A 20,630-nucleotide genomic window follows, 5' to 3' on the forward strand; every position below is an offset into this window, starting at 1 on the left:
TCGGATGAGATGTTCACGGGACGGAAAGAAAGATGTGGATAGGTGGGTAAATAAAGGAGGAGAAGGAGGCGTACTACCCAACCTCACGTTTCCAATTGCGTTTTTCATTTGCTGTGAGCACCCCCCTCCTTTGGCAGCTTCCAATTTGTAGTGCTGACTCCCTCTGTCTTCCTTTAATATCTCTCCCTCTCTCTCTTTGATATTCGATAGGTTTGAAAGTCAAGCGACAGTCTACATGCGGATTTCCATGGAAAGCCAGCACTATCAAGTCAAGTTTGCTTGGAAAAGCGGCGCATGCGTAACGTTTTCAATTTCAATTTGCATCTGTTTTTTGTTTTTGTTTACGCACTTTGCTCGCTGACTTTATTTTGTGCTCTCTATCTCTTTCTTTGTCTGTATGTTGTCTCTTTCTGCTTGAGTTTTTTTGGTCTCTTTCTTTTGTGGTATTTCTTTATGAAGCCGGAAAACTGCTTAAATAGGAGCATCCCCAACGAAGACCTTGAAGAGCTAACAAGTTTTTTTTATAGATTTCGTAGAATGAAGAAAATATTTTTATGAAGATTTGAAGTTATTTTCCCCTCCCTTTCATATCCTTGAAGCTTAAAGAATAATTCCCCCAAAGTATATCGTGAAAATGCTTAAAGATTCCAGTTTACAGTCTCCCAAGATAGTTATCCGCCACTTTAACGACTTTTACTCGAAGTCCTTGAATTGAATCTAAAGCAACCCACGCCCAAGCTTCCCCTTTATGTCTTTTTTTTCTTTCTCTTACTCACTCTTTATCACTTATTTTGGCCGGATTCAGCTTGGCTTTTGTTTTCTATGATCTGTTGGGGGAAGGGTGGTGGGAAAGTCTTACTTAACCTTGGTTAAGTGCCAAAAATACTTGGTAAGCTAAACGCAGCTAAACAGAAAATGCAGCCAAGTAACTTCCAAGCCACTAACTGCAGATGAAAAGTGAAGAAGGGGGGAGAGGTTGGGGATGGAAAATGATGTGTCCTTTTCTGCTGTTTGGCTTGGCTGGTTGGCTTTTCCCCCCTTTTTCGGAGCAACAACAACAACAACGCGAAGTCAATGAAAGTGTTTTCGTTCAAGGATAACCACAAACTTTTCCTCAACGAAATGGTCTTAAGCTGCTTAGCTTGAATTTAACATTTAAGATCGAAAGCAAGCCAGGCCAAAGTGAAAGGTTCTTCAGGGTGATGTCTAGCCGCAGTCTGTTCAAAGTTTATTGCTCCGCGTTTATTGGTTAAGTAAAGTATATATATAAAGTAAGATCTGGTTAAAAGGAGAGGTGAAAAAATAATAAGCGTTCAATGGCTTTTTGCACTTACATCATCCATAATAGTTGCCGGCATTCGGGTAATCATCTTTCGCTCTCCCTCCCTCTCTCTCTTTCTCTCTCTAGCACTGATGATAATGACGATAATGCGTGAAAAAGGCAGCCACAAATAAGGCAAAAATAACTACGGGCATCCGTCAGTCAGTTAAGGGGAGAACTTAACACCCGACAACAAAAATCACAATCATCCACCGTTAAATCCAAGCAGCTTAGAACATGTACAAAAATATGATGTGAAAATGAGGGGTTTGGAAAGGGGTTTATGGTTGCTTATAAAGAAGTTTATATGCTCTTTAAGCCAGTCAGAAATAAGTATAATACATCAATATTTGGAATATAATAAGTTTGTAAAACGTTCTTAGTTTATGTATCAACAACTTTAATAATGGTTTAGTTTTCTTACACTTCCGCTAAATATTAACTATGTTCTAAGTTTTCATCTCTTCTGATTGACTTTAGTTAGTGTAAAAGAAGATGAAAAACTTGGCAGCTCACTGAAGAACAGCGTAAAGATTAACAAGTCATGATTATTAGTTTGAAGAGAGCTATAAAAAAAAGAGGGAAGTTTGGCCAAATCATAGGAAATCGGAGGCGGCAAAGGAATCTGACAAAGTGGGCTGTGAAGTTTCTTTATTACAACCCAAGAAATAGAAGGAAGGAGTAGGGAATGATTTTCAGCTTCTTCTCATTCTTCTCTAGTAGTGGAAAAGTGTGTGTCTGTATATGCTGCGACTTTTGGCTGACCTTTTTTAAGTGGTTTTTGGTCTTAGCCAAAGTTTTCCGGCATTCGTTGGCTCTAAAGCCATTAACACGTAAGTGTGTGTGTGTGTTGTTGTTGTTGTTAATGCTACTACCAGCAACTTCACGAAGTGCAACTCCTGACCTTAGCGTATCTTTTTGCGCCTCGGGGGATACCAGATTTACTAGTAGCTCGCGGCAACATGTTGCAGCCAATGGGGTATGAAAGAAAACAGATGTAGATCAAGGCAACTGGTTTTTATTGCCAAGGTTTCCTATTGTTGGATTTCTTCATAAAGAAAATTTAAGGGCCCACAAATGTTAAATCTAAAATAAAATATACAGAAATGTATTTTTATTTAATGAAATTTTATATATTTTTAATTAAATTTTCCTTATAATAGGTTTTTTTATATAAATAATTCAAAATTCAAAAATATTTTCCATAAATCTTATTATTAGCAACATGTTGCCAACCTGACCTTGGCCTTAACATTGAGCTAAGCTTATAAACATGTTGACAGCCATTTGAAAGCAACAAGTTTGTATGCTAATAAGCCAACGTAGAGGTTTGTGTCTCGGCTGTAAGGCCTGGGTCAATGTCTTGCATTTGTCCATTGTTAACGCTTATTTTCTCTCTTTTTCTCGACTGTTACGCACTTTGCGTTTAAGTTTAATTGTTAATTGTTGTTTAGGCGAGCATTTTGCTTTACCATTACTTTAAGTACCATCATCAGTGGGGGTCTCAGTTTTCCACGTGGGTCAATGTCCACCTTTTTGATCGGTTGTCTTTAGTTTATATTTCTTCATGTCTATTGCCTACTACCTTTCTACATTTTCATTCCGTTTTCCGCTCACCTTTCCATTTATATTTAATAGCAATTTGTAGACCTTTAGTGTCGTCGATTGGCGTTGACCATTCTTGGGAATCATTAAAATTATAAAATGATGATGTCACGTTTGGGGTGCTAGGAACGCCCCCCTTTTCTCTCCTCCACTCTTTTTCACCTCATGTTTTATATCCGGCGGTTTGTTTGTATAGCAAGTTCTATTCATTGTGCTCTTTTTTGTTTGGTTTTTGTCTATAATTCTCGCTATATTCGTCATGGGTTAATTGTATATGGAAAGTCTGCCGAAAAGAACAATTGGACAAAGAACCAAATGATATTCAATAAAAGAACTCAACGAAAGTTAATGAAGGAACTACAAATTTTAGTAGAAATTAAGTTTTTTAAGTTTTTAGTCTAAAAAATGTAAAATTTTAAAATTTAATCCTATTAAAACGCATTTTTTTCCACTTTTCACTTAGCTATAAAAGTTTTTCTTATCCAATACATATGTTAGATAATCAAATCTCAACAATATTGTTGTTAAAAGTCGGCCATCAAACCTTACCTTATCAATATATCTTATTAAACCCAATTAAATCAACAACCACTCACCAATGCCCCTTTAACTGTACAGTGCTTGTGTAACTGTGGTTATTACACCAAGCAATTTGCCATCCATCTCATTACCCGCAAAAGTTCCGAAAACAATTTGCATAGTTTTCCAACTGAACTGGAAAAACTTGCTATGCCGCCACCAAGAATAAGAAGTTGAAAAATGGAAATGGCTTTAGAGAGAAAGAGATAGAGTGAGAGAGAGGGGGGGAGGAAAAGAGCTAGAACCAGGAAAATAAAATGGAACAAAAAAGTTTTCTGCCACAGCCATTTGAATAATTACAATCGATGGCAATAAATTGAAGCGATTCGCTGGGATTTCTTTGATGATACACTAACTTGAATAAATTGCCAAGAGTTTTTGACCATTAAGTGGGATTGGTTTTCAGAAGGGGTAATTGGTTTATGGGTAAGAGTAATAAAAAACTTAAAACGGTTTAGAAAAGCTAACTTTTGACTGAATAAAATATTAGTTTAACTTTATTTTTAACACATTTATTCTTGGTAATATACTTTAAACTCTATTTGGACTATCATCTTGGAGTATCTCCTATTCGTGAGGCTCTTTATTTGCAGTTTTTTTTTTTAGTTCTTCTTCGTTCATCGTCAATATCTCAAAAGTTGGGCTATGTAAACTGGCCTAGAACAACGATGCAAACACACACTTGAGTGGCCAGAAGATACCGCCGTGAATGCTAGTCTCGGCTTTCAACTGGTTGGGAACTCTCCTTCCACCTTCTTCTCCGTTCCCTCCTCTCTCCCTTCAAGAAACCAAGCACCTCTGTTTGCCTGGAACATCTGGGCCTTCTGGCTGTGCTGGCTTCCTGGTTGGGGGGTTTTCTTCTACCACTTTTTTTTTTTCGGCTCCGCTGAGATTTGCAATGGCACAAAACATGCAAAGACATTATCTCCATGTGTCTGTCTGCAACTTTTCCAACCTCCCAGTGTTCTTTTGCTGATGCTGATGCTGCAAGCTGTAAATGTCAGTTAGTAAGAAAATCTGGTTTTTCCTCTTGGCCAGCATGGAGTTTTCTTTGCCTGGCTTTGTTTTTTGGGTCATTGGCCAAAGCATCTTTTTTATTGGCAACTTTCTAAGCCAACTTTCCAAGGTCTAAAAACTGTCTAGAATGTGCAACAAGTAGGCAATTAAGACGCATGATAATTAGCTTAATAATTGCCAAGATTTGATTTGATTTTTCCTCTTTTTTTGTTCATTGCAAGTTCATTGAACGAATTGATTTTCTTCTTTATGTTCTTCTGCGATAATTATTGGCCGAGAGTTGATTTCATTCGATCCGGGATGGTTCGTGCCGCTAATGTGTATTTGATTAATTAAATTAATCAACTGCTCGATCTGCCAGTTCTTCGAGAATCAATAAAGTTGGAAAAACAACGCATAAATAAATCTATAAATAAATTTGATGAGGGTCCTCCTCAGGGGTCCACTTGCTGTCCATCTTTGTCTCTTTGTGTGTTTGCTAAACTGTTGACACTAAGAATATGTTTTTTTAGTTTCTTTATTTTCTAGTTTTATTTATTACGTTTAAGAGTCTCTGTAGTCTAGTGTTAATATTTTTTTGATGGGTTTCTTGACTGGCTGGCTTACGTCAGTGGCAATCAAAGTTATAGTTTCGGGAAAACGCTGTGATAAAAGTCATAAATGGAAGTTAAGAAGCGGGGTTGGAAGATTGTCAGCGATTAAAGTGGTTAATAGAGTGCTTAGAGAGGCGTTAAAGCAAGTTGTAATTAGTTTTATATCAAATATTGATTAGGTTTGGGACTAGCAAATAGATAGAAAGAAAAGCTAAACCTTATCCCTACTTCTTTGTGATTTCTCTCCCTTCACCACAATCCAATTGCTTGGCTTTTTTTTCAAGTCTTTCCCACAAGCTGAGCAAATTGCACGCCTTTTCAACATTAATTAGAAATGTTTACTAATCTAAACTGAAACTATCATGGACCAACATCCACACACTCTCTGAAAAACCAAGAGAAAGGGTGAAAAGAAAAACTAAGGTCAACACCAAAGCCCAAAACTGACACTGAATTTCGTCTGACTCTTGAACTGAAACTGCGACGCAGTGACTCCCAAACTGTCTGCTACTATTTTCGTCTAACGCCCCCACAAACACACACACACAGAGACACATTGACACAACCAAACCGACACACAGTGGATAACAATTTGTAAAAACAACACTCGAGTTGAACTTTAAGTAAACATGAAGCGAGAACTACATAAATGAGTTTGCTAAAAACTCGGCACGAAAAAGTTGTCCTCTATCTGCTGAGCAGGAGAAAAAATGAAGAGAAAATACCAGAAGCTGGGAAAGGAAAAGGTCTATTGGAGAAAGAGGGATTTGGTAGATACTCTTTTGGAATTAGTTCTGGAAATATGTTTGAAAATAAGTAAGAAGTTGTGAAAGCTAGGACTAGATCTAAAAGATTTTCCATAACTCATCTCTGGAGATTCCCATTTAACCCAAAATATCTTACAAAAAATCTTTAAAAAAGCATTAATAAAAGTAAAAAATTGTCTAAAAAATGATTATAGTTGCTTAAAATTTATAAAAGATTTATGGTTAATAAGATTTTAATATCAATCTTACTCTCAATCTAGTGAAAGCATAAAATTTCCCACCTTACAGGGTAACAAGCAAAGGTAGTCTTCGCAACGATAAAACTTTGTCTCGGTGTGAATGACACGGCAATGGTTGAATGCTCAGAGCATGTATGTGTGAATGATATTCTGTTTTTTGTTGGGTTTGTTTGGGTGGCGGCTCCTCCACCCAACGAGTCCACATTATTCTCACACTTTTCAGAGTGGACACACAGCGCAAGAAGCCCTGATGATGGTAGATCGGTGGAAAAAGGGTTTGGTAGGGGATAGATTGTGCTTTTATGCTGTGACACTTTTGTAGACTCACTCACCGACCTCAGTGCCCCCACCTAACCCAGCTCCTCTTCAGTTGGTTTTTTTTGCCCAGCGCACCTAACCACACTCATGATATCAAAAAACTTTGCCGACATGTAGAAGAAGCAGAACACAAGCCGAGGCTGTAGATGAAGAAGAAGAAGAGGAGTCGATGATAGCACTGATGTGTGAAAAGGGATGGGTAGGGGCGTGGCGGCGGTGCTGGGTTGGTTAGATTGGATATACAGAGATGGAGTTGACAACTCTGGTTTGTTTGTCTTGCCGCCTCGAGGCGATTCCAATTAATGTCTCAAGCATTTTCACGCCGCCACTTTGATTGATGGAAATGATAATTATAAATGTTTATATAAATAAAAATATTAACTCTAATAATTAAAAATATTTCAAAATGCCTAGCAGAGGTTGGGGAAAGTTTAGGTCTTGAAATTAGAAGGGATTAGATTTTTATTTTGTTTTGGGAAAAAGGCAGTAAACTAACTCATTTTCAATATTTTGCATCACTTTTGAGATGCTTTTATGAACTATGAAAGTCTTATGGACCTACTTTTTTAATAATATTTTAAATAAAAAATATTTTAACTTAATTTGGGTTGTAACTTTTCTTTGATTCTGTTTAAAAACTTTTAATAAGTTAATAACTTTGCTTATGGTGTAAATAATTATAAATAAAAGCATAACTTAAATGTTTTTTATATTAGTACTATCATAAAAATATTCAATTTTTAATATTTTTACAGTTTTTATTAAATTAATAAGCAGTATTAAAACTCATTAAGAAAATGTACTTTCCTATTACAGTTTTATATCACTAAAATGATCACCTTTTTTGATATTAAATATTTTTTTAAAAACATGTTCATTAAACTAAAAAGTCATAATCATAAACTTCCCATAAATCACAACCTAACTTTCCATCATTTTAAAACCTATTCCCATTCCCAATCTCAACTGATTGATCAGAGATCCCTCAATCAAAAAACCCTCAACCAACCAATCCACTAATTTCAAACATCATTAAGAGGCAGAGCAAAAATGATTCAAGTTTTCGCCCCATTATGATATCGCTGGGAAGTCATCTAATGTGACTTTTTCCTCTCCCCACTTTGTTGCTGCGAAACGAACTGGAAAATCTGCAATGACGAGGCGACAACGTCGACGGCAACGGCGACAATTTGATTTCAGGGCAGCGACGGCAACAACGTCGACGACGACAGCTTTTCACGGCCTTAATGGGTTAACATTAGGCGACTTGTCGGCGCAGATTTGCATGCAAATTGTTAACTCATTTTGCACGTGTCTCTGCGCCCCATTGCGAGTGTTTGTCTTGGCTTTAATCATGTCGCTGTCTATTAGGATAACCCCGAGAATGTTGCCTGGCATTTGGTGCTAAATTAAAGTAATCAGAAAACTATGTTGGCCAAAGAATGACTAAATTAAGTTGATATTGGTTAAAGAAATGTGTCAGGGTTTTAAATTAAAAGTCTAAAAACGCTTTTAAAATTCACCCCTCGGATAAATCGAATTTCCAATTAAGTTTTCCCCTCGCAAATGAACTGTAAATCGAATTTAATGTTTTGCAATTTTGTTTTTCCTTGTTTTGCCATTGCTATTTGTTTTTTTTCTTCTCATTTTGCCAAATCATATCAGAATCAATTATAAAACTATTAAGGTCCAACCCTCGAACTGCAATCCAGTCAGTCACACGCATCAGGCGGCCATCCCCAGGCCAACTTTTTTTCTTGCAATTTTTTTCCACCCACAAGGGGGGTCTACTACCGATCATCCCACCCAGCTGGACTGTTGGCCATTAAGCTTGTCATCAAACGTTACAAATTAATTACATTCGCAGCAAGAGAGAGAGGGAGAGAGAGGGTGAGTGAGAGGAGCGAAAGCGAGAGAGAGAGCTTCTAGCCAAAGGGAAACCGTTGAGTGTTCCCCTTTTAGCCAGCAGTTCCTATTCTCCCTCTCGCTGTGTACGCTCCATTAAAACTAAAAAATGCAATTACATATAACGCCTGCGGGACCACCACCAACCGTAATAGCAATAGCAAAAGCATCAGGAAAGCCCAGCAGGAGCTGGAGAAGAAGCAGTAGCAGTACCAGGACCAGGAACCCAGTAACAGTTCCAGGGCCAAGGAGCCGCCAGCCGGCGATGAGAGTTGATGAAACAACGTTAGCCAAGCGCTCATGGCCATGTCCCTGGCCTCGCTTTGATAATGATGCTGTGCATCTGTTTTGCACAGGGGAAAAGTGAGATTAAAAAAATCTACAAAAAAATAGATTAATATTGTATTAAAATTAAAATGTTAACATGATAGAAAGTTCCACTGGAAAACCTTTTGAAAACTTAATAAAATTCTAAAATCCCTTGAAAAGTTTCTATAAGGAATCTCTATTATATAGAATTTCTCTTACAAAACTACCCACCATTTTCTCTCTCTGTACTCATTTCATTTCCAACTTGTTATTGGCATTGAGGGTACCGAGTTGTTTCTGCACATTTTTAATTGCATTTGTCAGTTGTTAGTTAGTAGTTGAGAGAAAATATTAATGCGTTTTGTGGCCAGGAAATGGAGACTTTACCAACTTTATCAGAAAGCTTGCATATCCCAGGATGTGCATCATAGGAAAACCCATAAGCTCCTGCTTATTTAGTAAATTTAGTAAATGAAAAGAAAATTGTAACTTTTATGAAACCAATAATTTAGCTGCTTAAAAGTATGCTATGCATTCTGTTATAAATACAAATTTGTGTTAACCACACACATTGTAGATCATCATTTAACCCGTTTTGTTTCTGGATTTTTCCTGTCTCTTTGTTTGATATTTACTGCTGGCTTGAATTTTCCAACTTGCTTTTGACGGATGGAAATCAAACAAAATGCGCATTTTTCTGTGGGGGGTGGGGGGTTGGGTTTTTCCTGAAATTGAATGAAAATAACTGACGTTATCTGGGGCGTTAGTCCAAGTTGCAGAGTTGCCAAGTTGCATTCGGTTACCCCCCTTACAGATAAGAAGCGAGTGACATCCTTGAAGGCGATGACGACACTTTTTCCCGTCTCCTGTTGCTTTTGCCTCCACCGCCTCCACCTGCTCCTCTGTTTTCCCATCGCCTGTGTCTGTGTGAGTGTTCGTGCCTCTGTGTTTCTAGGAGTTTATTATCATTACTCTGCCATATGGTGAAAATATCCCACGAATGTTGAAGCAATGGTGGGGTTCTGGGGTGGGAGAGTAGGAATGGTACTGGCTGACGTCAGCTAGATAGACGCCACCATCATCATTATCAGAGTTGTCATTATTATCATCATCGTCCTCGTCGCCATGATTGTTGCTCTGTTTACACGCCCCCCTCCAGCGCCACTTTTACCCTCTCGAATTTTCTGTGTCTGGCTCTCGTCATCATCATCATCATCATCATCAGTGCTATCTGCATAACTCATCGGGGGCTGTTGGGGGTTAAGAGGGCGTGAAGCTTTTCGGGGTTAACTGCTAGCTTGCGTTTTCCATGGTTTTAAAAGACAGTAAACTGTCCAAAGGTGGAAATAGAAACAGTTTTTATAAGTTGTAATAGAAAAACATTGCAATTGTCCGTTTCAAGATCTTTATAGCATACATTTCAGTGCTAAAACTATTGTTTTCATGTCTTAGGATATTCATTTAACTAATATTTTATTATATTTTTAATGAAATTAAAAGAAATTACTAGAATTTATCACTTTTTTTTTTTACCTTTTATCCATCCTTTCCTGTAACTTTTAAGCGAGTGCAGGGAAGAGCCACATTGAGGAGACAGGGTTGCCATGTTGTGCACATTTTCTAAAACGTTTTTGTGTAAATGTAGCGCAAATTTCGCCACCCCGGCCATGGCAAACCCATCAACCCAGTCACGAAAACATCCCAACCGAAAGCCGCCCACCTCCTTCTCCCCGCACACACTCAAGTCTAGCGCGTGTGTTTTCATAATGCGCCATAAAGTATGCAATGTTATTTTGCGCTTGATGAATTTTTCCACGTTGCGCAGTTTTGCAATAACCACGGCACATCCTTACGCCCGTTTTTGGCCACCCCCCGAGCTGTTGTGCGGGTAATAGTGTAAAGTGGCTTTCATGCAAAAGTGAATTAATGTGTATATAAGGTCCAGGACTAGGACTAGGACTAGGACTCTGCACTAAACGAGCATATTTTGGTGGGCAAGTTGGTCAAAAAAGCATCTATAATAGATGAAGAATGAAGAATTTTCAATTTGAAGAGATTTTCTTATGTTTAAGCGTGTGACTTTGTCCTAAATCTACATAAGTCCAAACATTTTCCAATTAATAAATAATTTCCACACTGACTATCAAACTGTATGCTCACTTTGACCTAATTCATTATTCACTTGGTTTTACCACCAACACTTCTCACTCATTATTTATTCGATCAGCTGAGTATTTTTCCCAATAAACCGAATGCCACAAATTCCCAAAGCTAAAGCAGCAAACTGGCACTCGATTCCCCATTGCAATAAGTTCTAATTAATTTCCACTCCAATGGTGTTAACCCCTTTTGTCACCACGGCTCTTAACCCGTCTATAATAGAAAAATTCACCACATATACTCCTGGCTTTTTCTCCTACTACTTTTTCCCCACTAACTTTGGTAGCTGAAGCTTTTAGCATACATATTAGATAGAGTTTACACGTAAACGTACTTCATTATTATCCAGACGAGTGTGTCGCATGCTCAAACATGCCCGAAAAAAACCAACCAAACCAGAGAAAGCTTCACCCCTCTCTGGATGTTCCCCCTTTTTTTCTTAGGGGGGGAAAACAGATAAGGGAGGTAGGGTGAAGTAGCAGCATTGGCGAGAGAGAAAAAAATAAATACATTAAAATGCCAGCGGGTAAAATGAAGATACAAACAAACGCATTAATACGTGACGCTGGAGCATTATTAGAAAATGTGTCTCGAAGCTGGTTACTTCAGCTTGTTCTTTCTCTTCCTACCCACAGTACCTCACAGTGCAGGAAGGAGGGGGGCTTAAGCGAAGAAGGACTACTGGAAAAAGGAGTGTACGTGCGTCTATGCTGTCGAGTCCCTGGCAATATATTTTAGAATTATTCCCCCCTTTTTTTTTCCTTCTTTTTGCCACCAACTATGCGCGGTTAGAGCTGCAAGCTGAGTTGATGGCGTGATAAAGTTGGAAAACAAAATACAGTTAGTATATAAACGATCTCAATTGAGTGATTTTAGATGAAGAAAATATAAATTTTATATAATATATAATGCTAAAGAAACTGCTATGTTAAAAATATTCAAAAATATCTTTTCAAAAAATGCCTTTTTAATTGAATTTTTGAAAATATTTCCATGTAACTTTATCAACAACTTTCAGTTTTAAAATTTGAAACAAATAAATATTTCAAAAACTTATTTACATTATCAACTCAAGTCCCTCTTCTAATACATCCAACTTTTCCCCTATAGAAAACCCCTTGCCATCTATCTTCTTTGGCCCTTGTCATGTCTGCTGAACGCGTACTTTTAATATGAATTTAGTCCTTTAAGTCCCGCCTGTCTGTTCGTTTCGTCTATCGGAATGAAAAAGGAGGTGAAGCCACACAGTCTCTTTGTTGCACTTGCGTTTTCGATGGGGGGTTTTCCTTCTTTTCTCTGCGCCAATTTTACTTTTGGCCCGGCCGCACGTTTGTTCAATATGTCAATATTACATGCAGAGTAGAGATCCCACGTCTGCCCTCAACCTCTGTGTTCTGGTTTTTTGTCTGAGTGGTATTACTAATGCACTGAGAGAAATATTATGTAAGAAAGCTAAACTTATTGGAAAAAAAGACGAATTTTAGATCAGAAAAAAAAGCATTATCTTAAACTAAAGTATAAAAATCTGATAATTATTATAGATTCTTTTTCTTCTAACTCGTTGATTTTAGTTTTTCTCGCAGTTCTTTCTCTTGGCTTGTACCAGCCTTGCCAGAGGACGTTTTTCCGATTTTTTTCCACTTCTTTTTTTTCGCCTTTGGCTGGCCTTAAGTGACTTAATCAAATAACTTTGCATTCACTTCTTTTTTCTTCGTGCCTCTTCAGTGGTCTCTTCTCGCCTTTTTACGGTGTGTTTTGTGCGCCATTAAACATGACTTTATTTTTGGCTTCGACGGTTTTTCTAGTGCTTCTTATTTTGGCAAATTGTCGCTATTGTATGAGAATATATATATATCGGGGATAGTGGTTTTTGTTGCGGAAAGTGACACGTAGCCTGAGACATGACATTAACTAGACTATGAAAGAAGACGAACGGCTGGTTAGATGAGCATAGCAAAGGAAAACCACTTGGAAAATGAGTGTTTTTCATTTTGCTTTGTGGGGAAAACGATATATAATTGTTAGATATAGAAAGTTAAGTATAATTGGACATAATAAGATATCATTACTGGAAGTTATGATATAATTTGAAGTTATTATAGTAATCAGTTCATCTTAAAATCGAAACTATCCATAACTCATGATAGAAATCTATAAAATTTCCCACAAAAACCAATTTATTCCCAAAGGCACTCTAACACTCTATTATTTATGCATTAAATTTACACACACAAAACATGTTTTCAAGTCTTTTAAATAACCATCCTAAGCAATCCAATCACTTATCCCTTAACACCAACCCTTTGCCAATCCTTTGACATCGTAAAAAAGTCTGTCGATTCGGCGGCGACTTGTTGACTTTACTTTCTGCTGTTTCAGTGACTTTATGTAAGCTAGTACCTACCACCCAACATGCCACCCACTTTAAGTTTGAGAATGACCTAGTGAAGGGAAAGAGAGAGGCAGAACAGATGCAAGATAGGGATAGAGGGATAGCAGAGCTAGCATATTTGCCAAATTTCATTGCCTACTTTTCGGGCATCTAATCACGCACGGAGAAAGAGAAGGGCTGAGCATATGGTGGGGGTATACCCATCTCAGCTTACCAATTCTATTAAAATTCTTTACCAGAAAATAAGGGTAAAGAGAGAGAGAGAGAGAGACAGGGAGAGGGCCACACACAGAGGGAAAGACAACTACATATTAGAAAAGTATTAAATTACAGTAGAATATCCTCCCCCCTACCCCACTACCAATTTCAGGACACGCCTCTGTTTGCACAATGTCCTTGTCCAGGCCAAAAGGAAAATTATATGTCCTAAAACCACCCGGCGCCTCCCAACCTATTTCATCCCGTAGTAGTCCGTCCGTCCGTCCAGCAAAGTGTGAAGTCATCGCTTTATAATCAAGTTTTCCTTTCAACTTTTTCTCCTCTTCTTTTCAATGTTCTCTTGCTGCTTGGTTTTTTTTTTCTTCTTTTCTTTCTTGTGTTTTTCCTGTGAGCATTTCCTCTCCATATGTTGGTTCAAATTGTCGCCTGCCTTGTGCAAGGATGCAAGGATATACATGTCGTCCAGACTCTCTCCATCTCTTTTTGGGTTTGGGTCCTTTTGACCAAGCCAGTCGCCTGGCCATTGCCATGAAAATTAAATTGACCGTAGCTGCTTAAAGTTATTAAAGTCGAAGGAAAACGAGGGAGATGGTGGCCTGGCCTCCTGTCCGTCGAAGATGTCAGGAATGGCAAAGCTAATAGGGATGCTCTTTCAAGGGGTAGTCGACTTTAGAAGATCTTTTTGTTAGGTAAAAAGTTGATATTTATGTTTTTAGATGTCTCTATTTGTGATTTCTCATAACTTTCTTGAAGAATTGCTTGAGAAAAAACCTTTTTAAGATGAAAATTTCTTACTTTTTACTTTAAAAAAAGAGTATAAAACCACCTCTCACTTTATACCAAAAATTCCAACAATATTCAACCAGAAAAAACTCCTAAAAAGTAGTGACAAGTTTCTGGCCAGGACTCACTTTGGCTCCGTCAGCACTAAAGTGGGAAGACAGCACGGAATCTTCTCCTACGGTATGCCAAGCCTATGTTCGATGGGCAATGGGTAATGAGGGGCGGCTAGAGGAGGATGGGATGTGATGTGTCAACTGGTCTCTGGTTGCGGTCTATTTGAGGCGAATCCTTCTCAATGACATCAGCAGAGACAAAAGGGGAGAGGGGGGCGAAACCGAGAATGAAATGCTGGTGCAAATTTGTCGGCTTTTCCTTTTGGCGCAGCAACATTTCCCATTGATTTCGAAAGGAGGAGGAGGAGGATAAAGAGAGGAGAATGCCCCGAGAAAATTCCAAATGAGTTGGCTCATCTGCAAAAAGGTGGATATGGGGGGTGGTGTGGCGTGTGGATTTTCCTGCCACTAAGTATGCTTCTTCAATATTTGTTGATGAGGCTCATTTTTCCCGTCATTGGCGTGTCACTTTCACTTTGCTGGCTTTGTTTACCTTTTTGTTTTTTTTTTTTTCGTCTCCCTGGCTTTTCATAATTTTGCTTTGCATACTTTTTGCGGTTGGGTAACTTTGCTGCTGATTAAATCTGCAAACACACTCTCATACAACCTCTAAGAATTTTCTTTTAATTTTCTCTCTTTTTTTTTTGTTGCCTGCACTCGTTTCGTGTTTACTTTTAATTTGGTTAAATGAGGCATAAGTGAGCACGAAAAAAATAATTTTTTAAGTGCGTTATAATTTTTAATCAACTTGAGAGTAAGGATATAAAATGGGGAGGTACTAAAGTTAGGAGATATAAAATGGGATGTTTTCGGGGGGTAATTTTTAAAAATTAAGTTGGGGTTACTTTGAAATTTAGCCTTCATATGAAAGTGCATTGGTTACTAATTATTTTTATATTCTTTTTTATCTTTGCAGGTACGTTTGTTAATGGTTTAGGAAGAGGAAAGAGGTTTTCCAGAATTTTAATAAATTTAAGTAAGTTTTTATATTGGAAATTTAATTTAGGAAAATTCAAGCAAGTTTTTATCTTGAAAATTAAATTGATAAAAATTTAAGCAAGTTTTTATCTTGAAAATTAAACTGATTAAAGAGAGTGCTTAAATGGGACATTGAATTTTATAGAATTTTTAGATATTTTACAAAACATTTTCCCTTAAATAAAAGCTTGAAAGTGTTAAAAACATTCATCGTAATGTTTAATGCTTAAATAAATCACAAAACGTATGTTTTTTTAGAAAGTAAATATTTCTGCCTTATGGGAAAAACACAAAACAGCTTTTTCTCTTCCCATTCAACAGTCAAACAAACAATGTCTCACTGCACTAGTAGAGTGAAAGCGTTAATCTAAAACCTAATTTCCTATAAAATACTTAACAATAACTAGAAGACTGTTACTTCAGCCTTAACTTATAGAAATCTGTGTACTAATTAAGCACAAAGAGCCTTCGAAATTCCAATTCCTTAAATCGGATTTAAGAGAAACGCCCAGCTAAATGCATTTTCAAGGTGCGACTTCATTACCTTTTATCATAATGTTTACTTAAGCGTTGCTTTTGTTTATCACTCCTCATTCTCAATCTGTTTTTATTTTTGGTATTCAGCTCACATTTTTGCGATTTAAATACACTTTATTTAAATACTTTTGTTGACACCTTTTCAAGCTGCTTTTGTTTACTTACTTTTTTTGGCTGTTATTTTGTTTTGTGTCTGTGCCAATTTAAAATTTAATTAAAGCAAAAAAATGTTTTTCATTGTCATCTGGTTGTATATTTTGAGGGTTTATTGTTTGTCTGGAATACTCTTTTTATGTATTTTATGTGTTTAATTTTATTTAAAATTAAATATTTACAAAATATAGCAAGAAATCAGGGGATGTTAAATGGCTTGATATGAAAATTAAACAACTTTTTATGTTGTTTTTGTTAAAGAAATTATTTTAAATATTTAAAAATCCAAGAAACTTATTAACAAAGATTCTTGAGGTAAGTTAGGTTATCTAATGCTTTGATTTCTTTTTTAAAATATTTATTTTAAAGTTTTTTATTAGTTAATTTTGGGCTTTTAAAGCTTAGAATTGGTTGTTTATTAAAATAATTATTCTAACTTAAACTTAAACAGTTTAAGGCCTAATGAACTAATCATTTAGGGTACTTAAAGCTTTGATTTTCTTTATTCAAATATTTTGTTTAAAGTTTAATTTAGTTTAGTTTTATGATCTTTGAAACTTTAAGTTTGATTTCTGTATTAAACTATTCAGCTTAGGTTCTAATTTTTGGTTAATTTGGGGTCTTTAGAGTCTCTTTCTCTTCATTAAACTATTCAGTTTAAGGCTTAATTTAGTTTACTTAAAGTTTTCTGTATTAAACTATTTAGCTTAGGTTCTAATTTTTAGTTAATTTGGGGTCTTTAAAGTCTCATTTTCTTTATAAAAATATTTATTTGAAGTCTTAATTAAGTTAATGCAGGGTATTTAGAGAACTTAAAGTTTTCTTTTCTTTTCATCAAATTATTTATAACATTTGTTTATATTGTTTACTGTTTGCTTTGGCATTTATTTTATTTTTTTATTTTATTTGCATTGTCTGACAAATTCGACATTGGCTGGCTTCCAGCTCTGTCCAAAATATCCATGAAAACATTGCATTTTATATATATATATATATTACTATATAGATTTTTTACTATCATATATGTTGGCCCTGTTTTTTGTGCCTTCTACGACGTGTTCGTTGCCATCAAAATTGCATTTTCTGCCATTGAAATTGCCTGTTAGATGGATGACTAAAAAAAAATAAAAACTTCGTATGTGTTTTTTAAAATTAATTCATTTGGACTAATTTCATTTCCATTTGCATGATACATTTAACATGTTTTTCGTAATTCTTTATTATTATTTTTTTTGAAGACTTTTGCAAATTGAATTGAATTTAATTATAGATAAATACGTGGCAGGCGTCGATTTTGTGTTTCTTGCAAAAATAATTCAATTAAAAGTGTTCTTTTATTTTAATTTGATTTGTTTTTCCGAGTAAACAAACAGCCATCATCCAGGCAGCCCAAAGAAATGGCAAAACAAAAAATAGCATAATTGAAAAATCATAAAAAAAGAGGGGAGAAAAATGGGGGAGGTAGAAGAGAAAAAAAAACGTCAATACAAATAGCATTCAATTCGTGGAGCAAAAATGTCAAACATTGTACCAAATGTCAATTAAACATTCGACCAGGAGAGGAGCCCCAAAGAACAAATAGATGGGTTAACACTGAGAAGGGGGGGTGGTAGGTGAAACAACCCCCCGCCCAGTCAACAATCAAAATCAAATTGATTTTTAATTAATTTTCGCCACATTTTTTCTCTCTTTTTTGCCTTTGCCCGTCTGGCTGTTGCTGCTGGGAAAGAAAACAAAAAAAATAAAAATGTGAGAAGTGATTGAAGTAAATGAATGAGAATTGCTCTGAATTGGTTGACCAAGTGGGTGGTTGGGTGGCGGGGTTCTTGTCTTGTCAACTATTATAAATTCAATTTAGATATGCGATTCGATGAATGCCAACCAGGGCAGCAGTGATGGACCATTGGGTGGGAGGACAAATGAGAATGCTGACTGCTGGGGTGGGCCAGCTGATGAATAGCGGGAATAAAAATTGGAAAATGATAGTTAAATATGAAATGAAAAATGTTCATGCACTGGAATTTATACATTTTTATGGCTATTTTGAAAACAATTTAAGGGGAAATACATTTTAGAAAGATATCAAAACGTTTTTTAGTAAGGAAAAACATGATTAAAAAGTCTCTTAAAAATCTCATTAAATGTTATAAAATTCTAAAAGCTACAACATGGGAAAAATACTTTCCTGTTTTTGGTCTAAATCTTCCCTAACATATTTTCCACATTTTCCACCTTTTATTTATCACATCACCTTTTCAAAATATATATTCTAAAACAAAATATTTGTTTTTCCCACAAACCACAAATACAGAGTAATCCCTATCTAAGCTTCTGGCCAAAGCCAATGCAACCAACAAACCAATTTTTATGTAACACTTTTTTGGTCATAACCAACAACTGTTCGGGGTAAAAATAAAATCGTTGGATATTTCGTATTTATTTGAGGATGTTATTCAATTACCTGACAACCCTGCCAGCCGGAGGCAACCACTCGACTCCACCGTCATCGACTGACACACTTGAAACTTGAATGTGCAACACCACGCCCCTCGTTTGATACGTACAACGCCTCCGCCCCCTTTTCAGTCGTATCTGGTTTGGTACTTCACTTTAGTGTGAATTGCAAATGAAATGCATTGTGGGTGAGGAAGGGCAATGCAGGCCAAAAGGTATATATCCATGGATATATATATATATATATATATAGAAACACGCATGCAGGCGTTGACTTAACGTTATCGATAGGCCCTTGACAGGCTAAACGAATTTATTTTGCAAAACAAAACGCGTCGAAATCGTTTTGTAGTTCAGAAGGAAATTTATAGAGTAAGGTGGAAAATGAAATATGTCAGGTGAAAAGAGGAATTTAGAACAAAAAGATATTGGGAAATGGTTGCTATGGATTTTGGAAAACTAGTTTGCAGACTTTATGTACGATTTATGTAAACTTTAAATTGAAATTTGTGATTATCGAAAACTCGAAAATTGAGTCAAGTTATTTTTAATGAAAAATCGTTTATTTATAAAAGGGTAAAAGATGAAAAATGTCAGGGAGAAATGGAATTTAGAGTGAAAAATTTAAAGAAAATGGTTTCCATAAACTTCAATAAATGTATTTTACAAAAATTTCTTAGAGATTTTTCTTAGTAGAAGGATGAGATGGTTTTTTACGTTTTATGCCAATTTCAAAAATCCAAATTAAAATTGTTTATAAAATAAATGATCTTAATTTCTTAATATAGCTTTCTAAATAACTTTGAAACCATTAAACCCTTATCTATTAGGTAGTTTTAATGAGAGCTAGGAAAAGTTTGAGTCTATCAATGCATTTTCTGGAAGAGTATAGCTCTATGAGTATATAGAAAGTTATCTGTCATGTAAAATCAGAATTTGGGATATTCATTTATTTACTTTTTACATTCATTTTTCATTCTTTTATCTTTCCCAAACATTTCTTTATTAACTGAAGTTCATTGATATTGAGGATTGCCAGTTTAACTTCCTATAATAGTTAGTAACTTTAGATTTATAATACCCAACCTATAAAGAAGGATAAAATGTAATATTTAAGGTAAAAATGATGTTTCCAAATGGGTTTTTATTAAATCTTAACAATCCTTTTATAAGATATGTAGGTTACTGATACTTAAATCGATCAATTCAAGTTCCTATAAGATAGCCAGAAGTAACTTACCACCCATTAATACCCAACCCTCTTAAAGAGTATCCCAAAAAGGTGTTAGAAAAATCCTTTTAGCCAAAGGTATTCGTTTTTAATTAACTACCTTCTCTGCGAGAACATGCAATTTAAGACTTAGTAGCTAATTGCTAAAACATAAGACGGAAAACTTCAACGAAACTAATCTGGGTATTATGCTACCTCTTCTTCTTACTAACTCTTCTTCTTCTTTCTAGCCCATTAAAAAGTATAAAATCTGCAGAGTTTACGAGAAAAAGACAGGGTTATTAAGTAAGAAAGAGAGGTCCTAAGACCCGAAGCTGGCCAAAATGCAGTTAGGCAGGTCGTGGTAGTGACTTGAAAATATTTTTAGGCCAAGAACCCGATCACGCTAATGATGATGATAATGATGATGCTTGATCATCATTATGATCTCATATGGTTTTTGTTGCCATACGAACGTAATTCGTGCGGTTAACGAACTCCCAATCAAAGTGGTTTGACTGGAATACAAAAAACAAAAGAGAGGGCAGCTCAAAAATCAGAGAGAGATAGAGCTTGACTGGCAGCTTTTTTGAATGTCATTGCCGGGGTTTCGCAAGACTCAGAGAGATCACTAATGCCTCTATCTCTCTCTCTCTTTATCTGCATAATTTTCTTGGGAGACAAGCTTTGATCTTGGTCTTCTTCTTTCTCTGTGCTAATTTCTCATGTGCTTCGTGCAATGAACTTGTGAGCTAGAAAAAAAAGTTAAAAAAAAAGCAACAACAACAAGAAATGGCAGGGAAAATAATATAACCAAACAAACAGAATTACAAACACAATCACGTGAGAGCAACAAGAAACTACCGCTTAATTACCGATGCGGATGCCATGTTGCTGCAACATGTTTATGGCAACAAGTTGTTGCCGCTGTCGGTTCAGATTTGTGCTAAATGCAGTTCTTGCACTTGGACAAAAATA

At 36.1% G+C, this 20,630-nt stretch overlaps 1 protein-coding gene across 6 annotated transcripts in view; it reads left to right on the top strand.

Annotated features, from left to right (window-relative positions):
* Positions 1–20,630, top strand: part of LOC108112745 (maternal protein pumilio) — a 188,910-nt gene that overhangs the window by 70,220 nt on the left and 98,060 nt on the right. The window lies entirely within an intron of this gene.

The sequence above is a fragment of the Drosophila eugracilis genome, unplaced genomic scaffold (genome assembly GCF_018153835.1).
Source record: "Drosophila eugracilis isolate 14026-0451.02 unplaced genomic scaffold, ASM1815383v1 contig_47, whole genome shotgun sequence".
Lineage (NCBI taxonomy): Eukaryota > Metazoa > Arthropoda > Insecta > Diptera > Drosophilidae > Drosophila > Drosophila eugracilis.